General features: G+C 32.1%; 1 protein-coding gene across 1 annotated transcript in view; it reads left to right on the top strand.

Annotated features, from left to right (window-relative positions):
- The window catches only part of LOC143249746 (limbic system-associated membrane protein-like), a 102122-nt gene extending 95642 nt beyond the window's left edge, over nt 1-6480 (top strand). The window contains exon 6 of the mRNA XM_076500092.1: nt 6062-6480. The gene's annotated coding sequence lies outside the window, so the exon portion shown is untranslated. The remainder of the gene's footprint in view (nt 1-6061) is intronic.
- The last annotated feature ends 18976 nt before the right edge of the window (nt 6481-25456 follow it).

The raw sequence follows: 25456 nt of genomic DNA, 5'->3' as shown, positions 1-25456 counted from the left end.
GAGTGTCTCTACCCAGTTTCTTTGTTCTTGTCTTCTTCGCTGTGACGTAACTTTTCTTCAGCATATTTGTGTCAGATACATCAATAAAAAACAGCAAAATGAAATACAAATATAATTCAAGCTGTTTATTTATTAGGCAACGTAAGTAGCTGAAAATTATAAATAAAGTTATATGCGAAACGTTTTTGAATAGTTGACGCATATTAAAAGTGTAATTTTTTATTATGATAGAATATCTACTTGTTATTTCTGAAAAAGGTGACGAAAAATCGTAAACAAATCATTTCGTTTTATATTCTTGAGCGATAAATTTAATTCAATATATTTATATTTTAAAAATTAAATAACCATTTGCTGTTATTTTTAATTTTTTCTGTAACAACAGAAATGAAAACAGCCAGAAACGGAATCTTTAAAATAACTAAAATTAATTATTAACTCATTTATTGCTATGTTTACAATTCGGTCCTGAAACTTAATCATGCAGTTTTAAGTTTAATAAAACTACTTCAAACTTAAATTTATAATTAAGTATTAAAGTGTAATACGTCGCTTTAACAGTTTACGTAACTTCGAAAAGCTGCATATTACACTTTAGTTCTTAATTATAAATACAACACAAGTCATTACAAATACCTTTAAAATAAACGACTTGTTTTCATACCGTTCGCTACTAGTGGCGTCCACACATTACATCAAACTGAACAATTTCATGTCTTTGCCACTTACAACAATCAATGTGATTTTATTTCAGATATTTATGCAAAAGTTACTAAGGACTACATGCAGTATTCTTTTCTATTTTTTAAGTGATAGACTAGAGGGAAAATAATTGGACACTAACGTTCGCCGTCAAATATTTTGCCTATACTGGTTGAATAATGAGATTTAAAGCGCCAACCTAATAATGTGCTTACGGCCCTAAAGTGCAGATCGCGATTTTGTTTTTGTTTTAGTGTATGTGTGTGTTTGTGACAACTGAACGCGAACTTGTATGCTTATCTCTATGCTAATCAGGACCCAACTCAATGTGAAGAACTGATAAGAAAAACTGAGTGAAAATCGTATATTTCATGTGTACAAAACATAATAAACCCAAAGAGTAATTAGTAAGATTAACTGTAATATTGATGGTGCTTTTCTTCAAATATTTTGTGTGATTGACAAGGAATCTTGTATAAAACAGTTACTAGCGCAAAGTTACACAATTTGTGCTGTGTCTGCCGAATTTTAAAGTTATAATACTTCTATCTTACTACTAAGTTACACATGGAAATGTCCATCACAATTGAGGATTCACAAGAAATTTTATGCAAGAATACATTTTTAAAAAGTTGCTTAAATATACGATAGAGGGCGTGGAACCTCTCGGCTATACTGGAGTAAGAAATGTTTCGGTCGGTAAACATTTGTACTTCTTGGCATCTTATACAGTTAAACGAGCTCTATATAAACTGTTATTTATTCTTCATTACTTTTAAAGTCCTATTTTTATACATAATAATAAAAATAATTAACATTTTTAGGTTGCTCTAAGCAAGGAAGAAAACATAACCTTTAATCGAAGTATCTTTGATTTTTACAAAATACAATATTTTCCCAAAAGTACTTAACTCTTTGTGTCCCCTAGTGGCTCAGCGATATGTCCGCGGACTTACAACGCTAACATTCAGGTTTCGATACCCGTGGTGGTTAGAGCACAGATATTCCATTGTAGAGCTTTGTGCTTAATTCAAAACAACAACTTAACATTTGAATATTGTAATGAATGTGACGAACAGACTAAACAAAATAACATTATATGACAAAATCCATTATTGTATATTTTTCGAATTTAACACATCTAATTAACTAATTTTTCGGATAATAGTAGTCCAATAAAAATTTAGCAAGTTTTTAAACGTGTATTTGTATGCCTAAAGTATGTCATATTTTCTCATTTGCTGATGACATGTTTGGATATTGTTAGTCACTCCTCTGTAAAAGAGCTAAAGTATTGGAGCAACATGAGTCTGGATTCTTCTCTAATGTTTGTTGAATATTCGATTCAGTTGTATATTACAACAGTGCCGCTACAGATATGTCACGATCATAATTCGTAAAATGTATTTGCTTTTGTCTTAAATGTTTTTAGACTGTATTGAAAGTACAGAATAGACTTGTTAAATGGAAGAGATGATATGATGGATGACGTCATATATGGATGGTCTTTCATGCAGGTTAAAATATTTTGTACCCTTTATCATACTTCACTCTGGCATCTGCAGATCTCGAAATGTTGTTCCACTATTACGTCTATAGAGCAGAAAATACTTACTGGCAGGTAGGTAATTAATTATACGGCATATTGAGGTGCACTTGGCAACGTCACTTCGGTTCGCTTTGAGTTATGGCCCAGCATGGCCAGGTGGTTAAGGCACTCGACTCTTAATCTGAGGATCGCGGGCTCAAATCCCCATCACACCAAATATGCTCGCCATTCCAGCCGTGGGGGCGTTATAATATGCGGTCAATCTTTGTACCAAACGTAAATAACAGTTATTGTAAATAGCGAATAAATAAATAGAAAATTTCGAATGTTATAAAGTAATGAAATTAGACCTGAGATAAATCGTCTTCAAAAACTATGTTTATTTCTAAAAAGTTCCTATTATTAACCGACAGGTTTGTTTTGGGATTGAAAAATAATGTTTATTTGAAATTTTGCCAAGAATATAAAATACAAACATAGTCTTAAGATACTTTAAAGTAGGCATGTTTGTTTTCTATTAACGTACTGCAGATTTCTAATTTCGCTATTATTTTTAAAAGTCTATTTCACAAATCCAATAATCTACATCCATCTACTCCTGTTCCTAAAACTATCCGATGCAAGATCATTTTTCAAACTAATTTTTATATTATTTTACAACAGTATCTACCTTACATACAAGTGATATAATTTAGCTTAAACCAAACAATAGAAAGACTTCTATTAAGAAAGGAATAAAATATTAGCTTGAATAAGCACATATATCTCAGCTTGATAGTCCTGCCTGTGCAAAGAGTTTAAAATATTTAATTTTATACTGTATATTTTCAATACTAATTAGAATAAAACTTATTTATTTTGAATCAGTTGTATTTTATTTTTCCAGTTGATCCAGATCCTATATATACGTATTGTTTAATATTTCTTGAATTATAACGTATTTTATTTCACGGGACAAAGTTTTGTATATATTTATAGATCGTATGCAGGACAGAATTGTCTCTGGCTGCTTATAAACGTACAGCATTCATTCTTATGTGTAGCGTTATACGCAACATTCTGTAGCGAGGTTTACTAGGCTTATTTTATAAAACATTCCCATTGTTTGTTTGTTTGTTTTGGGAATTTCGCACAAAGCTACTCGAGGGCTATCTGTGCTAACCGTCCCTAATTTAGCAGTGTAAGACTAGAGGGAAGGCAGCTAGTCATCACCACCCACCGCCAACTCTTGGACTACTCTTTTACGAACGAATAGTGGAATTGACCGTCACATTATAACGCCCCCACGGCTGAAAAGGCGAGCATCTTTGGTGCGACCGGGATTCGAACCCGTGACCATCGGATTATGAGTGGAACGCCTTAACGCGCTTGGCCATGCCAGGCCAAACATTCCCATGTCATTATTATCCTGCGCGGATACTTTAATGTGCCATTTATGAATACGAGTAGATATTCTTTGGTTTCATATAAAAGTATTAGGTTTCTTATGTGCGACATTATTTTCAAGTTCCTTAATTTTTGAAAATTACACAACTAAGAAACATAAGTACAATAATTTATCAGATTTTCAAAGGGGCGTGAATGACGTTGTCTTCCTAACAGAAACGTAGCTAACAAATGTCGTTTATTTAAGTTGATCTTCAAAAGTATCTGATTAACAACCAATGGAAAGAGCGCTATATAAATTATCCCCTAAATAGAAAATTTTTCAGCAGAGATCAGTGACTGAGGTACAATTACCAAATTATTACAGAAAATACAACAGCGAAAAATTAAAAAGAAGCTTTCGTTTTACGATACATTGTTACTTACATTATTTAGAGATTCTATATGTTTAAACTCAAGAGGTGTTACGTTTTACAGATTTTTGTAAGAAATATTAATTTTAATATTAAGAACACCATTTTTATCGTTTAGTTGACTGAATTATATATGTTATAATATTTTATAATGCATAAACAAGCTAAATCAAATGGATTTGATTCAATATTGTGTTATTTGTTGTTGTTTTTCATTTTTCACTTCCCACTGTTAGATCCAAAACTTTTAATGCTTATGTATAAGAAAATATGTTCAAATAGGTATTCAGTGTTCTGACAGAAAGTTTATAGAGGAGATTACATTTTTTTCTTTGCTTCATGAACCATAAAGAAACGCAAAACAGAACCTGAAGCGCCAGATGAAAAGAAAACTAAAATCTCCACTAAATATTTTACTTCCCGGCCGTCGCACTACACAAGGGCCCGGCATGGCCATGTGGGTTAAGATGTTCGACTCGTAATCTGAGGATCGCGTGTTCGAATCCCTGTCGCACCAAACATGCTCGACCTTTTAGCCGTAGGGGCGTTATAATGTTACTGTCAATCCCACTATTCGTTGGTAAAAGAGTAGCCCAAGAGTTGGCAGTAGGTGGTGATAACTAGCTGCCTTCCCTCTAATCTTACACTGCTAAGTTAGAAACGACTAGCGCAGATAGCCCTCGAGTAGCTTTGCGCGAAAATCAAACACAAACAAACAAACAAATATTTTACAATTCAACTAAAAAACTGTAAATTATGTCTGCTTATTTGTCTTTTATGACGTGGACGTTCATAACGATCCAATACACGTCACATGTTCGTGAAATATAAGGTGTTGATTTTAATTGTTACCATTTTCGTAATCGCAATAATGTTTCTCCAAAACAAACTAGTTAATTTATACCAAGTAATTAGTTTTAGTTGGTCGATTAGCATTTTAGAGAGATATTTATTTATTCCATGTTTCGTATTTATAATTTTTAAGCTTTAAAATGAATTTATTTCAAGAGATACTGGAATTTTAAAAAAAGCCCAAGTATTTAGGCATCGCTTTCAAAATAGTTTTGCTCTTAAAGTTCAATCAATGGTTGGTTTCTACGGTGTGTGAAAAGTTCATCTAAACGTTGAGTAATCATGGTAATTTGATTTTTTACTTTAAGTAAAGAATTGTGAAGTATTAGAACCACGCCAACAATTAAACAGAAGTTTGCATTCAAAATTTTAAAAAAATTAAAGTACTAAATCAATTAAAAAATAGGTTGGAAAAATTTTACTCTTCTTAAATATATTTGGCAAACTAGAGGGCGTTAAAAGTTTGATAAATCACAATAAATTATAAGTGTAACGCTCAAAGGAAAGAATCTGAATTCATCGTAAACTTATTTCACGTAATGATACAGAAGTTAACAGGAAAACATAACAGCTAAGTAAAGTAGTAAGAGACAGTCATATTACTGAACGACGAAAAATATTTGTCATATACATATTCTGATTACAAAGGCTATTCTCACAAATACATATATGTGTGTGTGTCAGTATGCTGAAACTTTTTCGAATTTTGGAAATGCTTAATGCAAATTCACACAAACTTTATCATGAGATTCTAATATATATTTATTCTAGTATTAATTTGACCAAAAACGATTGACAAGAATATTCTTTTGGTAACGTATATCATAGTATTTGTATTAACACGTAAATTTATTAATATAAGATGACGAATGTCCTCAATACGTATAACTCGTATAACTCACCATTGTTATTAATAACTGATGGTAGACTAGTATAGACTGTCATAGTCCAGTGAAATAAATGATATATAAATGTATATCAACTTCGGTTTTTTATACAACGTTTGATGTTGTTTAATTAGTTAAGAGTTTATGAACACAGCTTAGGCTTAAGTGGTACTTTTGACAAGTCTCTAACAAACGTTAACCAGATATTGCTTACTGTTATTATCTTTTTTAATTCGATGGTTTATTGATTATATTTGTTTTTGTAATTACAGCGTTATCAGCTACGAAAAGATTTTGGTATGATACGAAGGTCAAAAGATTGAATTAACGTAACACTGAAGTCCATCAGTCTATGATTGACTAGTCCTTGACATGTGAAATCCACGTGGTTCTTTCAACTACATTCACTTATAAAGAATAATGGAATGGAGTGACATCTGAATGAATATGTGAACTATTATGTACTTTTGATGGACACAATGAATCATAACACTCCAGATGAAGACGTGTTTAAACATATTCATTTCAAGACAAAGTTCGATGTTGAGCACTTGGCAAGTTTTCGAAAAGTCTATAAAACTTTCAAGTGTTATTTGTCTCTTAAAATATTTCAATTAACCTTTCATTCGTATGTCTTGTTTCCATATTAAATGTAACAAAGTACTTTGCCTCTGGATCAACTTTTGTTGTTGTCTCTCAATAAATTATTATTTTGATATCGTGTGTTATTATTTTTGTCCCCTCAATGGAATAGAGGTATGTCTACGTATTTGCAAGGCCATGAAAACAGCAGATAACGGTGTGGTTTTGTTATAAAACACACACACAGCACAGCTACCATTTTATTTATGCTTTTCTTGCTTTTAGGAAGCTGGGGCTATCATCCGTTTGTGTTTATTTCTTATATCAAGTATGTTATACTTTCAACAATTTTAAAAATTAACTGCTTTAGTTAATACTACAAGCGCGAGGACCGGCATGGCCAGGTGGGTTAAGGCACTCAACTCGTAATCTGAGGGTCATGGGTTCGAATCCCCGTCGCACCAAACATGCTCGTCCTTTCAACCGTGGGGGATGTTATAATGTTACGGTCAATCGTTGGTAAAAGAGTAGCCCAGGAGTTGACGGTGGGCGGTGATGACTAGTTGCCTTCCCTCTAGTCTTACACTTCTAAATTAGAAACAGCTAGCGGAGGTAGCTCTCGTGTAGCTCTTCGCGAATTTCCAAACAAACTAAAAATGTTGTGTACATAATAAATTAAAATAAAACCTATTTTTCCAAATTATCAATTAATTTTATTCATTTTCCCTAATGCTAAACTTGATGAAAATACCACAAGTGAAAAAAGTATTTTTTATTCATTAGTGATCTATTCACAAGTACCTTTTCAACACCTAATATCATAAGCTTCTTGGTTATTCAAAAGAGCTTTACAATTTAGATATGGACTATCTAGGATGCCCAAATAAGTGTGGAACCAAACTGTCAATACAATTATCACAAGAAACTCATTGTGAAAAGTTTCATTTGAAACCTTTCTACAAAATTAAGACCTTTAAACTATGAAAATCATGAAAATAACATTACATAAATTCCTTTGAAATAAAAAAAAACAATATTCCACATTATCGTCAGTTAAATACTGCAATGCACGTCAAATCTAAAATTATTAGTCAGTGTAATTTTTAATGTTTTATTTGTAACAAAAAAGGATCATATGTAATTAATATAATGCTAATTGTCGAGTTTTAATACCTACAGTAGGCTAAGCTCATTTATTCAATTGTATAGTTTTACGCTTCACAACAAACAAGCAATACCACCCAGTGGCACTGCGGCATGTCTGCGGACTCACTACGCTAGAAACCAGATTTCGATACCCGAAGTGGTTTGAGCACAAACCACATCGTGTACCTTTGTGCTGAATTCTAAATGAAGAAAGTACGTGTATTTAATAGCGTTTGCTTTATACATGTTTTGGATTTCAAATGATTGGTAGTGTTGGTTATTATATTATCGTTCTTTTACAAAACTTTCGTTCTGTTCTTACAAGTTGGTGAAGAAACATTTACTTTACTGAATGACAGTAAAATAATATAACATCTTAGTGTACACTATCGTTATATTGTAATGCAATGAAACTGAAATATTTGCTTTCTTTTATGTAGAAATTAAATAAACTGCATGTTAAATATTTCTACGATTGATTAATGCTGTGGTACTCTCAAGTTCACTGTTTTCTCTTTCGTATGTCTTGTTGTGGTACTCTCAAGCTCCCTGCTTTTCCTTCAAATGCCTGCGGTAAGAACAACTGCTAAATAAAAGAAGGTTCTCTAGCAAATGTACTTAACAGTAAAAATCTGAGCTCTCAGCAAAGAAAGTGACAGGAAATAATCTAAGATACAATAAAACTATCTTATTCATTGCATAAATAATCAAAGTGTATGTTTTGAGTGCCCCTATTGGAAAAATGTATTGAATTTCAAACCTGTTTATAGATCTTTTAAAATATATCTAAACAGTCATTCTCAAGGTTGTGTCCAGACTAGGAAAACGTGGTATTATATACACAAGACAGTTAATAATTCCATTCTTCTCAGAGTACAATGACCCTCATTACAACATAAGCGAATATTTAATCTGTGGGGATTCACTAATACTATTAGTTGATAATATCACTGTCTATTTGTATACAGTATTTCATATTGCAGAAATATGTTCAATGGGAAAGTGCTTATAACAACCTAGTTGAGTGACCTTGTTCAGTGAATAACTAGGACGAAAGAAACGTTGTGTATTCTTCCTGGCATCATATATTTAGACTACATTCTTATAAATTTTATATTAAGTAAGGGATTAGAAAGTATGTAGTATGCCTGCACAACACAATGAATCTTAGATCCAGTTTTATACAATTATCATTTTTTTTACTGGTTAATCTTACATAGTAACGGCTGTTTAACTCAGTATAGGCTTATTTGTTTAAAGATGTTTAAATCAAAAGAAATAAAAGCTCTATGATATGGCTGCATTGGGTGATAATGTTTCCTATATTTTGAAGTGAGAAAAGAAAACGTCACTAGGGAGGAGAAAGCTATGAATTTGAAGTTTTGTGCAGGCTAAACAATGAGTTAAAACACACCTTTTGTAGCTTTGTTACTTTAATTTCGCACCTAACTATTTATTGTTCAAAATAAACTTTCTCGTTTACCGGAAAAGGTACTCGAGGCTTGAGACCAAGGGCTATGTAAACTGAGTTAATATACTGATGGTATTTACGTTTCCTTTTTATGTTACTCTTATGCTATTAGGTATCCTGAAACCCACAATTTCATGGTATATATTTGGTAGAAAAAAAGAAAGTGTCAATAAAACTGTTTTAATATTTATAGTGGTAATGCATAGTTACTAAAGTATTCTAATAATCGAAATCCTATGATAAGGACATAGCCAATAGGGTATATACACATTGTTTCTCGGTAAAACAACATTCAGATCGAGGGCAATTCGTTGCATGTGTGAATAATTAAACACTTCTCTCAGTTTCTTCCACTTCAATTAGAAATTATTTTTCTTCATTATTTTTACGAGATTTCGGACTTAGATCACGGTTGAAATAATCATGTGTTCAATTGGGTTGAATTGCATAAAATATCCTAACATCTATATCTAAATTATTTCACGTGCCATTTTTTACTAATTAAACCACCTCCCTCATTTCAACATTATACCATTTCACGCGCCAATTTTTACTAATTAAACCACCTCCCTCACTTCAACATTATACCATTTCACGCGCTAATTTTTTTCTAATTAAACCACCTCCCTCACTTCAACATTATACCATTTCACACGCCAATTTTTACTAATTAAACCACCTCCCTCACTTCAACATTATACCATTTCACGCGCTAATATTTTTCTAATTAAATCACCTCCCTCACTTCAACATTATACCATTTCACGCGCCAATTTTTACTAATTAAACCACCTCCCTCATTTCAACATTATACCATTTCACGCGCCAATTTTTACTAATTAAACCACCTCCCTCACTTCAACATTATACCATTTCACACGCCAATTTTTACTAATTAAACCACCTCCCTCACTTCAACATTATACCATTTCACGCGCTAATATTTTTCTAATTAAATCACCTCCCTCACTTCAACATTATACCATTTCACACGCCAATTTTTACTAATTAAATCACCTCCCTCACTTCAACATTATACCATTTCACGCGCTAATATTTTTCTAATTAAATCACCTCCCTCACTTCAACATTATACCATTTCACGCGCCATATTTTACTAATTAAACCACCTCCCTCACTTCAAGATTATACCATTTTTTTGCATTCTCTAATTAATGTAAAATACCATATTTTAACATTAAATTTACTCAACCTTTCTGCTAATTATGCTACGCTACTTGTATTCTTAATTACCAACCCTATTTGAAAATTACAAGTTTCTTAATATATTTATCAGCACATAATTAAGAACACACTAATTTCTGATCATGCCACCAAATCTAGTGTAGTTGAGCATCGTGCCTTAGTAGATTATGACATAAGCTTTAAGCTCAATTTGTTTAAAATGAAAGAAGCCTTCTGTAAAGAGTTTTCTGATCCATAAATTGAGGGCTGAGATGAACACCGTTGAATCAGCAATCAATTTACTTTCAAGGATATAAAAATCTAAAACTTATATTTGCTTAGCTCACTTACACGTTACGCTGCCAGGCATGTTCTCAAATTACTCACCCTGTTTGTAAGTTATACAACTCTCTGCCTACTTGTCAGATTACATCACGTTATGTCTTCTGATTACACTACTCGCTTTTGTGTCAAATTTTACTTCTTATTGTTCAGCAATTTTCCGTAATTTGCACGTCATTCCAAGAATAAAAAAAACGCAAAGATGTTGAACACGTTTGTTTCTATTTTTCTACTAATGTAATTTTCATATTTATTCTTCTCATATCTGTCATGATTTTGTTCATAATGTTTGATTGGAATCTATTCTTCAAAAGAGTCTCTTTTTTTTCCCAAAATCTTCAATTTTAGTTGTTATTTCCAACTGATATAGAGGAAAAATATTTCATCAGAAATTGTTTCTACATTTGAAATTAATAATGTGCCACTGAAGTTTTATTCTTAAAAATAAAATAACATTGTGGATCATGTAAAAGTGATCATAAGTGCTAAAAATTACTATAGAAGCTCATGTGTAAGATGTTAATCCATTGTGTATCAAATATATATTTTGTGCAATAGACGTACCTGATGAAGTCTCATTTTGTTAATCTTTTATTACGTTTATTCCAATACGTTTTATTGTAATTTCTGACAATGTAGTTTATAACGTTTCTAAGATTTATTAATGTTTTATGATAAATTAGTTCTGTTATCATCTTATTAATTAATGGTTTCATTGTTAAGTCAAAAAATACTTTGCAAATGTCTTTCTTCTACAGCTACAGTTAAATTATCATGAAAAATTATGATGTTTTAAAAATATAGACTTTTATTAGAGAAACAATCATAACCCACTTGCTCTGTTAACAAAACAATATCATTAACTAATAAAAATGGCCCCCAGGGCATGGCAGTATGTCTGCGAAATTACAACGCTAAAAACCTGGTTTCGATACCCGTAATGGGCAGAGCACAGATAGCCCTTTGTGTGGTTTTGTGCCTAATTCAAAAACAACAACAACAACTAATAAACATATAATTCTGAAAGTAATATTAAAAGTTACTGAGCACATTATTATAATACATTGATTTATTCTGTCTCATAAAGCAAGCATTACAATATAATTTACACAATGTCATTGTAATTAGTAAATTCACCTAAATGTGACTTTCGCCCCTCAGTGGCACAGAGGTATTACTATGGAAGTATACTGCTAGAAACCGTGTTTTGATATCCTTGTTGGGCAAAGAACAGATAGCCCTTTTTGTAGCTTTGTTACTTTCATGAAAAACATCAAATTTTATTTTCTTTCATAAAACTAGGATGAGAAAATGTGCTGCCCATATTTTATTACGTAAGTTTAAACCAGTTTGTGCTGCCCATATAAACCAGTTGAAAAGTATGTCAAATAATATCACTTCTTTTCTATGTAACTAATTTTGTAACGTTATTTTCTACTTAATATTAGCGCAGGTCACCAGCTGTCAAATTTAATAACATAATACAACCCTCATCCAATATGTTAGCAGAAATATTTAAATAAAGGTGATTTTAAAAAAGAAATACATAAAAGTTATTATATCTAGAACGATATTTTACTAATATAAATTTGGCGAGAATTTGAATACCACACGTGCACCAAGCACGATCTCATTTTCTTCAGTTCTGAGAAAGTACACGAGTTTTCAGGACGACATGTCGACGTACATAAAAATGTTAATTGTCGTTTTTAAATATCTTCAGAATTATATATAGGAAGTTTAACTAATGTGAATAGAAATGCAAAGACAAATAATTTTATGTACTTAGTAAAAGTCATGACTCATAAAGATTGTTTATTTCTGCACTTTCTGTAAGGTGTTTGTTTCTACGGTCATAACTTTCCCCAATTAATGTACCACAATAATGACTTCTTCACGTGATTTAGTTTGTAAATCAGAGATTCCACACTTTCCTGCCTGACATCTAAATAAAATCAACTCTATCAACTAGATTCAGTATCGGATGATTATGCTTGTTTGTTTGTTTTTTGGAATTTCGCACAAAGCTACTCGAGGGCTATCTGTGCTAGCCGTCCCTAATTTAGCAGTGTAAGACTAGAGGGAAGGCAGCTAGTCATCACCACCCACCGCCAACTCTTGGGCTACTCTTTTACCAACGAATAGTGGGATTGACCGTAACATTATACACCCCCACGGCTGGGAGGGCGAGAATGTTTAGCGCGACGCGGGCGCGAACCCGCGGATTACGAGTCGCACGCCTTACGCGCTTGGCCATGCCAGGCCGATGATTATGCAATGAAAGATTACAAACAATTACCTATGTGGTTCATTTTAATGTACTCTCTAAATCAGTGATCCCACACTTTCCTGGCTGATATCTAAATAAAATCATCTATATTAGCTAGATTCAGTATCGGGTCTAAAACCGGCTGGCTATGAAGTAAAATATTACAAATAATTACCTGTGTAGTTTATTTTAATTTACTCTCTATAGAAACTGAAATAGAAAAGTTATGGTCAAGGCAATATTAGAACAACAGAAAATATATATTCTACAAAAGTTATTTTGGAGACCTTTCATGCCATTACAGCCCATGGTACCACGATCAGTCATGCATAATGCTCTATGTGACAAGCATACATCTGAACAATAGCCTTGCAGCGTAGGTTTTATGACAAAACATTCGGTCGTTAGACTTGCATTTCTAAAACTCTCCTCTACTTCTGGCAACCCTTCCATTTCCCCCATCTGGATTACAAGTACAATTGTCTCCAACTCATCTCTAAACAGTCCAATTGCACAGAAATCCAACGACTTACGTTTTCATAGAATATCTGTGTCATTCTCCATCCGTTTTAGATATGTCTTGAAGTAAATTATGTACTCCTGAGCAGTTATCGGAGTATTTCCAATGACATCATAGTTCCATAAAGAACACTGGAGAGCGCGATGGTATGATGAGCACATAAATAGTTCGTAAGTGCACTAGTAAAGGATGATGTATATCAGTGTGTCATCAACTTTATAGCCACAATCAGAGTCTTAAAATTAATATTTTATCTGATTTACATGAAGCTTTTATCATAATTATAGTTTTACTTCACGAGTTAAACATTGAAACTGCTAATTTAATTTCTATTTTCTATCAAGTTTATAGTTTCCGTGACATATTGTTTACATCTTAAAAAGACTGATGTTCTTCTATGGTGGAAAATGTTACTATAGACAACTAATGCTACTAAATACAATGTTACCATAGTTCATAGGATGATCGATTAAAAACAGTATGTTACTTATTTGCACAGCATACTTTTTTGGAAAGATATTTCTAAAAAGTATGCTGTGCATATACGTTGTAAGTAACATGAAAATGTATTTAATGCTTAAAACCAAACGAGCGAAACATATGTATAAAGTGAAACAGTAAGACTGTTATGTTATTGCATAGTATTTAAGCATTAAATACATTTTCATGTTTTTTTTCTACCCATATAACTATGATATTTTTATTTGTCGTATTGTGCAGTACAGTAAATGGGTTAATGATAAAATATTTTATTTTACAGTTGTGGACAGTTATTTCATAGTTATCAGTTACGTTTATATGTTCTACAAGAGATTAAAATTCTTCTGTGGATGGACAGTATTATTATTACAAGGTCTTGCTTGTGTTGTTTTTGACAGATGGTGTGTGTGGCTAAGGACAGTATTTCAGCAATCCAACGAAATTTTAACACAGCTGCTATTTCACTCACACAAGTAAAACTATTATTACAATGATACAACTACAATAAAGTTTATTATGTATTTCAATTTTTATCACACGTACTATTTTAATTTATCCATTATTTGATCGAGCAAATATTATAAATAATAACTTGTGTTTTGAATTAAGCACAAAGCTGCACAGTGGGCTATCAGTGCTCCGCCCAAACCGGTATCGAAGCGTGTAAGAGTTGTAAGTCTGCAGACATACCGCCGAGCCACTGGGGAAGAAATAATCACTTCCATTACATACTTTTACAATTGTTCGTCGTTTTTATGAATAAAACACTTTCCTAATAACTTAGGTCTATAATATGTGCTGATACAATTATCATCCCGATTTTTCAAGATTACGTAGTTATTTAAAATTTGTAAATAATTTAATTTTCATGTTTATCTTTAAAAACTGATATCTTCTGCTAAAATTTAAATGATTTACATATATTTAACCTTTATCTTTCTGACTTATCTATAGATATTTTCCCAAACAGAGTTCATTTCTTACTAATTTGGAACATTATCCATACACTATCGATCAGTATTATTTCTACCATTTTAAAAAACACAACTTTAACACTTATAGGTCACAGAAAGAGGCTGCCATAAACAGGAGACAGAAGAATACTCAAAAATACAGTTTATAGTGCATATTTTTGTTTCGTTGTTTTTGAATTAAGCACAAAGCTACACAATAGGCTATCTGTGCTCTGCACACCACCGGTATCGAAACCCGGTTTTAGCGTTGTAAGTCCGCAGACATCAGTACATATATAAGATATAATACATATAAGATATTGAATCATTTATTAACAAAACTTCAAATAAAAAATACACCTTTATCTATAATTTATCGCAAGTAATGTATATACATTCTACTTTAAAAGTTCTTAAAACAAAATATGTTGACAATTCTTTCCAAAACATTTCAATTTTGTTTTGTTTTTACAATAAAAAAATGCAGTCTATAAAAAAATGCAATTCTTTCACATTTTATAAATTCATCAACTTCACTGTTTATCATTATAGGATACATTTTACATCCAACATAAGTTGTATATAAATCTAAGATCAAAAAACAGATTTTGTATGTCACTGTATAAAACGAATTTATCTATTTGTGACATTCTCTTGATGTGAAGGAGCAGTAAAGTGTTATTTTTTGCTTTTGATCTAAAACTCGCATACTTTAAGTTTAAACCAGTGTCAGAGTGTATTTGCTTATACATATAAATAAATATCAGTGATAACTGTCTTAAATTTTTGGTTGTGTTCTTCAAATTTATCTGAGGGGCAAATTCCACTGACATCTCGATAATTAATAACACAAAAATCACCTTCAAACGTTTTCAAACACTGCAAATCAAATAAACACAATATAACCATAGAAAACACCCAAACATTAAATAAAGAAACAAACATAAACAAACGCAAAATTAAAGAAGCCTTACTTATACAACAACTTATGCCCAAAATAAACCAATACAAAGGAACACCTTTATACCAATATTAATAAATATGTTCCAACATCTAAGCACGCCCTCTACATTCCTACACTCAATTACACAACCACCTTCAAACATGTAATCAGCTACCGGTCAGTAACCTTTCTTTCTTTGTGAACCTGACGATGACCAAAGAAGGTCGAAACGTTGTTCGCTCCTCTATTAGCGTTTTCTCTATTCATACTAGCCGTTCTTAAATATATAATTTTCTCTACAAGTGGATGACGAGAAAGTCATCACGGATTATTATGACATCTCGATACCTTTTAACATTTAAAAAAACACAAACTGAAACAAGTATAAATTGTTAACTACTAGATTGCCATAACTGAACTAACTTCAATACAAGTCTAGTAGACTTTAGTTGGTGGTCAATTGTATATTTTCTATTCATTTATACTTTCTTTCAGACCTTTTTTATTAGATATATAGTTTACAATTATTTCAACTTGACAATCGACCTCTTCTTTTGTTGTGCAATGTTTGAACATAATGAAAATAAAGTCAAAATTAAAAAAAATAAACCATTTCATTTGATATATAATAACATAGAGCATTGTTTGTAACATTAAGAATTAGATTATTTTCATATATATAATGGGAATTGGTAATTATCATGTTTACAGACATTAGATATTTACTCCATTAATAGTAAATCTATCACCATTCATTCTCATTCATTTATATTTATGAAAGATCATAAAGGGTTTGCTTGCAGACCCGGCATGACCAGGTGGTTAAGGCGCTCAACTCATAATGCCGAGAGTCGCAGGTTCGAATCCCCTTTACATCAAACATGCTCGCTCTTTCAGCCGTAGGGGCGTTATAACGTGACAGTCAATCCCACTATTCATTGGTAAAAGAGTTGTCTAGTCTTACACTATGAAATTAGGGACAGCTAGTGCAGATAGCCTTCGTGTAATTTTGTGCGAAATTCAAAATACAAACAATCTTTCTCCCTGGTTAATCTTAGATGTTTTGTAACAATAACTCAGATAAATGGTCCTATGATATTCAAAACTTCTAATTTAAATTATCTTAAAACAAACGTATTTTAAATCTGTTAGAATTAATGAATACATTAAGGCGTTTTAAAAAATTAAAACTCCTTTTCTAAACATTATGCGTCAAGATAACTTTACCTTTTTTTAATGAACAGCGTCTCATTAGACAGTTATGGATATTAAAAATTATTTTAAATATCTCTTCCATATTTGGACAAAAAATTTGTTTTATCTTTGAACATTTTTGCTGTAATTGCTATGCTTTTTAAGAGCTACATTTTAATTTTCTTTCTCTTATCAGCTGAGCGAATTAAATTGTAGTTAAATTACCAGAATTTTTTTACTACAGTTTAATGATGTATTTAAAATAACTTTAAATATTAAATCTTGTTCCTTGAGACTAACTTTCAGAAGAAAGTTACAGAGTTTTGTTGGGTTTTTCATTCTTCATTTCTTCATATAAACTAGAATTAGAAAATTAATTGCATAGCATACTTGAAGTATTAGCAATTATTTCAACCCCTTCAGGTTTTTTATCACATGTAGATGTAATTAAACCACAGGATAAGCGTATATGAATTTAATAAGTTTTTTAGTGAAATATTTTATAAAATATTTTTAAACATTTTAAGAAAAGATGTTTAATAGACTAATAATAAGAGGTAATACATAACTGATTAAAATAAAGAATTATTTCTTGTTTTTCTAATCTCGATAAACACCGGATAAGTTAACCAAGTGTTATATTTCAAAAAAATTCAATAAGAAAAGTTGGCCAATATTCTGGGTACGTATCCACAATTTCTAATAAGACGTTAGGGCCCCCTCTGTGGCATAGTCTACGGATTAACAATATTCTCGATACCCGTGAGGGTAGAGCAGTATAGCTTTGTGCTTAACTACAAAAAAAAATTAAAATGTGGTTAAACTTTAAACGTTTGTGAATTCGAGACTTGACATGTGGGAAAGCGGCCCAGCATGATCAGGTGGTTAAGGCACTCAACTCGTAATCCGAGGGTTGCGGGTTCGAATCCCCGTCACACAAAATATGCCCGCCCTTTAAGCCGTGGAGGCGTTATAATAGAACGGTCAATCCCACTATTCGTTGGTAAAAGAGTAGCCCAAGAGTTGGGAGTGACTGGTGATGACTCGCTCCCCATCTTCTAGTCTTATACTGCTAAATTAGGGACTAGAAAGTATTTTTATAGCCGAACAATAAGTAAAATTCGTGACATTTTCTTTAAAACTGATATGTTTCAGATTTAACCAATAACAATTAGAAAAGAAGTATGTTTCAAATATAAAACAACATGAAAACTAAAATAATAAAATTGTTTTTAATGAAAATCTCATGATTGTTGCAAGATAAAAACAAGACACTTTCATCGGTAACCTTGTCTACAAAGAAATACTTCAATAAAATATACTCTGATACAATAATGCAATGATAGTTTATTTGTATGGTGAACATTATTCTATGTTGCAGGCCCGGCATGGCCAGGTGGGTTAAGGCGTTCGACTCGTAATCTGAGAGTCGCGGGTTCGAATCCCCATAACAACAAACATGCTCGCCATTTCAGCTGTGGGGGCGTTATAATGTGACAGTCAATACCACTATTCATTGGAAAAAAGTAACCCAAGAGTTGGCGGTGGATGACTAACTGCCTTCCCTCTAATCTTACACTGCTAAATTAGGGACGGCTAGCGCAGATAGCCCTCGAGTAGCTTTACGAGAAATTCACAAACAAAAATACAAATATTATTGAATATCATGTACAACTGTCAGACAATTCCAAAAAAGGCCGCAGGCCCAATAGCTTTTAGAAGAACCTAACAGTTATATATGCCCAAAGGGCGAATATTTCTGTTAGTAAGCCTAATGGAAAAAAATCAGTAACCCTGTAAGAGATGACGTATGAAAATATTAGAACTGTGGAATTTGTCCAGTCACCGCATCGATATCAACTTCCGATATTATGTTCAGAAAATGGATGTTGACGAACCTATTCAGTTTATATAAAGAAAATATAGGCGTGATTTCAGGGATCGGCAGAAAATAAATATTAAATCTATAATACACAATAAAAACACATTCATAATATCACCAACGTGATATGGAAAGACTAAAACTTATACTCATTTTATTGCGGTTTCGCCCACAATGTATTCAAGCCATTCATTCTGGTGTGTCCATACTGGATAAGTCCAGACGTGAAAGTAACAGTCAGACATAGGCAGAATATAATGAATGAATTATTCAAGTAATAAATTTTTATTTTTATTGGGATTTATTTTGAGTGTTTGTTGTTAAGCTAAAGCTACTTATGCTGTACCCATTACGAGCATTCAAATCCCAATTTGTAGCGTTATAAGCCTTCATACTTACTGTTGAGTCAATGTGAGTTTAGATTATAAGAGTGATAGTTTAACCATCTACGCAGTGAGAAAGAATAGCCCAAGAGTCGACGATGGATGTTACTGACTTGTCACTTTTTCCTCTAGTCAGGCCCGGCATGGCCAGGTGGGTTAAGGCGTTCGACTCGTAACATTAAGGTCGTGGGTTCGAATCCCCGTCGCACCAAACATACTCGCCCTTTCAGCAGTGGGAACCTTATAATGTGACGGCCAATTCCACTATTCGTTGGTAAAAGAGTAGCCCATGAGTTGACGGTGGGTGGTGATGACTAGCTGCCTTTCCTCTAGTCTTATACTGCAAAATTAGGGACGGCTAGTTGAAATAACTTTTTTATACCTTTATGTAGTTCTTTGAGCAAAGTCATCTTGAAGACTATTCAAACATTATATATGTGAATAGAACTAACTTTTTAATACACATTAAAATAAAGGGGTATTCTACAGCAAAGCAAGTAAAAGAAAAGTGTGATAATAATGATAAAGCAAGAGCACTCATAAAACTGAATGTTACAATTTAAAGCATGCAATAAAATATTAAGTGATTATTAGGAAATGGTATAAAATTTGAAAGTTTTCGTAACATTTTTTTTTATTTCATTGTAATTTATTTTGTTCTTTATAACTTTCGGCTAAATGAATATTAAACATATCATTTGTAAGGTAATTATTTATAATAATAATTTATAAAACCCTCTTAGATATGATAACGAACGTTTTTCTTGTTACCTCATAAGTTTTTAAATGTCAAATCGAATGTTTCACATCATTGACTCTAAATATCCACACCTTCCAAAATATTACCGTTTCATACAAAAGAATATGCCATAATTTTCTTATTAAATGTATATTGCTTTAGTACACTTATTCTACAAAGCCACTTTCAAACTTTATTTTTTAGTCCCTCGGTTGGTTTGTGATAAATGTACGGACATACACTAAAATCTGGGATTCTATTCTCTGTGATGGACAAATAACCATTGTGTGGCTTTGCATAATAAACAGCAACTTTATAATTTAATCAACAAAGTTAACACTGATTTCACTTTATTAAATTGTAGCCTTAGTCTGTAAATAAGTAGACACTTTTGTATATGTGCTGTTTCATTACTGGCTTTCATGTATATCTTAAACATGTTTGAATCGGAAGTTAATTACATTACATTCACCTGAGGCATATTCCAGTATGCTGAACGTAATAGGCGTTTTGATATTTAAATATTTGTTTATAAAATCAGGTGACTACAGTAAATATCAAACAACCATCAAATGAAATGTACTATAACATTATTTATAAGACAGAGTGGCGTTGTTATCCTTTCCTTTCAAGCTCTTTGTTAATTTTAATTAGAGCTAACAAAGATTGTTTAACAAGTTGATACCACAAATGAATCACTTGAGCTCAGTAATAAGGCTGCTTAGTTAATTTACAGTTTGTTTGCTGAGCTAGATATCGGTAACATAGACATAACCATTAAAAATAGAAATATTTATATAATGAGAATAATGTTTGTCTGAAGATCTCTTTTAAACTTTAAGTATTGACATTTAGAAGTAAATGTTTCATTGGATTGTCAATTTTTAGGATTGTGTATTGTGTATTATAGCGTAAAACACAAAATTTGACAATACTATTCCATGGAAGCAAACCATGTAGATCATGAGATATGCTCTTCGAATTTAATGTAAAATAAATAACTTGTGAAGTTGTCAGTATTTTTCCAAGAAGACGCTTTTAAAATGTAACGAAAGATTTGCAGAAGTAAAGTGTGTTCAGCGAGAACGATACAAGTAGTTAAGGTATGGCCGGCGTAACACGCCGCCAGAGGGCGAAACAAGTGTGTCGACTTTGTGGAATAGTCGAGACGATAAGTCATAGATACCAGAGACAGTGATGTAATAGTTGGTTATGAAATGTCACCAGAGGGCCCAGCTATCTTAGAGAGGGATGGTATTGCAATGCGACACCAAAGAGCCTGTTATTTTAGGGGGGTTGTGTTAATAAGGTTTATAGATGAACAGTGTTACTAACGTTTCACACAGAGGGCCTGTTACTCTAGATGGATATTGTTAATAATGTTTCAATGTGCAGATGATCTTACAAGGCATATAGTTCCTTAACGTTGCAAACAGATTTCTTAAAGTATCTCAACATGTAATCAACATCTAGATTTTATTCTACTTTTGCTTTAGAAGCAAAGTATTAAATATAATTTACAAATGATGACAGTCCCAAAGGGCTGCATAGATGTGTTAACTTCTTCCATTTAAATATCTATTTGTACTACGTATGATTTATAAAAGCTAATAGTGCTTTTATAATATACATTTTACAATTATTATGCAGAGAAATATTCTTATTTAAATATCATTCAATAATTTAACATTACTTTATGCATTCCATAAATAGAAGTTTTAAATTTCTTTCTATATTTTTATTTTTGTTCAATATCGTATTCTTATTATACAAGAAGGAAAAAAGATACATAGGCACCCTCTAACCATTATTTCCGTAAAAAAAAAAAAGAAAAAGTTGAATTTAATGGGATTTAAAGCATTTTGATTTTATATGTCAAAAACTTAAGAGCGATGAAATGATTTTCCACGACTGGTATCAGTTGTGTCAGCAGAACAGCATTCAGTATTACCAGGCCCAGAATGAATATCAAAAGTTAATAGACTTGAAACCACTAGTATATATACATATGTAGTATTTCTATAAGTTTAATTTTCATTAACAAAACAACAACAGCAAAACGTAATATATATTGTCCATGCTGCCTACATAACCGAAAATATATTTTAAATTATGAATAATCGTTGTTATGTTACTATATTATGTTTTAACTACAAAATAGCCCTAATGAGCCTCCAACTCACATAGAGTATTCTCACATCTAACATTCTTTCTTTCAGCTTATAATGTAAAATACTGTACTATATATAAAAAATGCTATCCATTCGAAATAAATAATAACATACACATTTTCACAGCTAATAAGAGAGAAAATAATAGTATCATATCTTATTTAACCTCTTGTTTTTAGCTCAAAATAAGAGCGTGGTATGTTTAGATTGTGAATTCTTGGGTTCACCATTTGTAACTCGTTGCCACAGAAACGCATTCGGTACACCACAGTCGTGTCTACAATACAAGATTGACTGTCAAGTTCATCTATTTAGCTGGACTAGATTACCCTAGTAGTTTACGTTGGGTATGTAGGTTTTACTCATTGGCTTTACCTCTAGTCCATCAACTCCAAATTAGGGAGAGCTATACACAAAGAGTTATTTGTAAAGTTTTGCGTGAAAATACTCAAAGAAAAAATTATTAAAACCAACGCATTAAGCAGTGTTGTGTATGCTTTGAATAACTGACATTTAAATATTGTTAGTATTTATGTAATATTTTTAGGTTAATTCAAACTTTTTTTTCACTGTTATCTGCCACTTGGTTAACAGTAAATTTAAGGGCTTACATCGCTAAAATACGGGTTAGCTTCCCCGAGGTGGCAACTGCAAATAGCTCGGTGTATCTAGATGCTAAAACAAACTTTTTTATGATTTTTTTTAATAAATCACATTCATTAAACAAAATAAAACAACGTTACGATATATATATATACTGATTCATTTTGGCAATATTTTAAAATAAAATTAAAATATTCATAAACTAATAATAACCCTTAGGTTATCGAGGCTTAAGGGCGTTCAGAAAAAAATTAAGGTTACAAAAGGTTCATCGAACTTTATAAGTACGATTTGCCTCTGTCAAAGCAATGGTGTGACGTCGCTGATGCGAACCATGGCACCTCAAGCAAACTATATAACATTTATCCCTTGGAGAATTCGCCACCATTGATAGTGCATTCCTACCAGGAGAGATATAGTTGAATGAATTTATCAAAGCACTTTCCGAGGAAGAATATTCATATCGCAATATATTAACACATCTGAAACCAAAGGATTCAATAATTTACAGAAGAAGGCCACCAGTCTTATCCATAAAAGTGGAACGCCTCACATAAGAGAGTTTAAGACATGTTTAAGAAAAGAAACTTAAATAGATCCGGAGAATCGCCACCAATCATAAAATGAATTCTATTGTTACGAATGAGAATTCTTTGACCCAAAGAGCCATTTCTCGAAGTTGGTGTCGGCAAGATAATAAACAACAAACGTTTAAAGTTTCTCAATTTATCAAATAGTATGTATATTATGTTAGAAATATTAGTAATATCTTGTCATTCATAAAAATCGAATAATCTAAAATGTTACTTCTTTAATTTCTCGTTAGCGACAGAAAAGAAAGTCTAATAATTAAACTTTACCATGATTTATAGTAATCCAAAAATTGTTATCAGTCATACTTAATCATTACCGTAAATAATGGCCTTAATACGCATCAGGAAGCTAATTTCTTGTTTCGATGCTAAAAACTTAAAAACGTAAAACAGAGAATGTCTTAGATAAGATATTGGTGGTTAAAGCGTTTGACTTGCAATTTGCAGACCGAAAATTTGAATCCCGTCACCAAACGTGATAGATCTTTTAGTGGTGAGGGAATTACAATGTGACGGTTAATCCTAGATTTTGTTGGTAAAAGAATAGGCCAAGAGTTGGAGATGGGTAATATTGACTAGTCGCCTCTCTTCTAGTCTATCAATTCTAAATTAGGAAATGACTAGCGCAGGTAGCCTTCGAGTGCCTTTGCACAAAATTTCAAAAGTAAACAAACAAATACGATATTAATAATAATTGTGTTAAAAGTTGGTATAGAACATGTCATAAAAATCAGTCAATAATATAAATAAAAATATCAATCGAATAATCTTCTATTTTAAGGGTGTAGTACACAGCAAAATATCTGGGTCACTAGAACATAATTTAAGATAGTGAGGCAGTACATTCGTAGCTATAATTCACAATTAATAAATTTCTACCAGCATATTCAGAAGTTTGGTAAACTCACTCCTCTCTATTGTAAAAAACTTCGAATACACCAAATATAATGATAAAGAATGTAGGTTATTCTTTCTCCTTTGCTTCTGAATTTCGTGCAAAGTTACACGAAGCTATTTTCCCTCACACTCCCCAATTTAGCAGCGTAAGACTAGAGGGAAGCCAGCTATTCATCACCACCAACTGCCAACTCTTGGGCTACTTTTTTACCAACGAATATAGGATGGAGCATCACATTATAACGCCATCAAGACTGAAAGGGTGACCATCGTTTGTACGATGAGGATTCGAACCCGCAAATTACGACTCGAGCGCCCTAACCACCTAGCCATGCCGTACTGTTATTCTTGTTTGAAAGAGAAATTAAAACAATTACAAAGGAAATGTTGAAAAGTTGAAATGTTGGAATACAGTAATATTAAACCTTACACTTTGCTTTCCAGAGATATCATGAAATATGAAATACAATGTTTTCGTCTCACAGATAAAGCTCAGCGAAAAATCAACGTTGCATGTCAGTCACTATTTTACGTTTCTTGAGCTGGAGAGGCCGAGATAGAGTTAGCACAAGTTATCTCTTGGACTACTTGTCCAAAGTTAGGGAAGTAATTTATCATCTTCGTTAGCCACACCTAAGGTTTTCACGCCGGGTACCGAAATTTTGAAAGTAATGAAATTTTGATTACACTCTTGAGATTGGATGTTCCATTTAGGAAAGGTAAAATGAAGCCTCGTATCAGTGTGATAAGCTGGGTTTTCTTGTTTTCCTTTCTTTGTAATAACGTCACGTTTAGGATTCATTGCTGAGAAGATCTGTAAAACCTGCTGAAGAATTGAGTAGAAGCCAAATATTCATTTACAATAGAATTTTATACAAGAGCTAAGTGTTTTCACATGTTATCTTTAACAAATCTTACAAATTACTACAAACAATTTTATAAAATAATAGAGACAATTTTAGCAATATTGATGCCACCAGAGGACGTTAAGATATAAACATTTCCAAACCTTTGTTTTGTGTTCACCTTTTACTTTCGAAAACATGAGATACATTAAAAGGCAAATTTTTAAAAAATATATTAAATAACCATAAGTCGTCTGTCATTACAATATAAATTAAGCTGATATGTAGCGAGCGATATTTTCAGAACATTGAAACAAAATTAATGGAAAATTACTATTTCATGTTTATTAATTTGTAATTTGTGTTCTCATTGACCTTACTTTACACTACAAGTGTCTACAGAATAATAGAACAAATAAGACCGTCATTCAACTTTCATCAGATCTACGAGAACGCTTTTTTGAACCTG

This window comes from Tachypleus tridentatus, chromosome 4, assembly GCF_004210375.1.
Source record: "Tachypleus tridentatus isolate NWPU-2018 chromosome 4, ASM421037v1, whole genome shotgun sequence".
Lineage (NCBI taxonomy): Eukaryota > Metazoa > Arthropoda > Merostomata > Xiphosura > Limulidae > Tachypleus > Tachypleus tridentatus.
The sequence above is the reverse complement of the archived record's forward strand: the minus strand, read 5'-3'. Positions and strand labels throughout refer to the sequence as shown.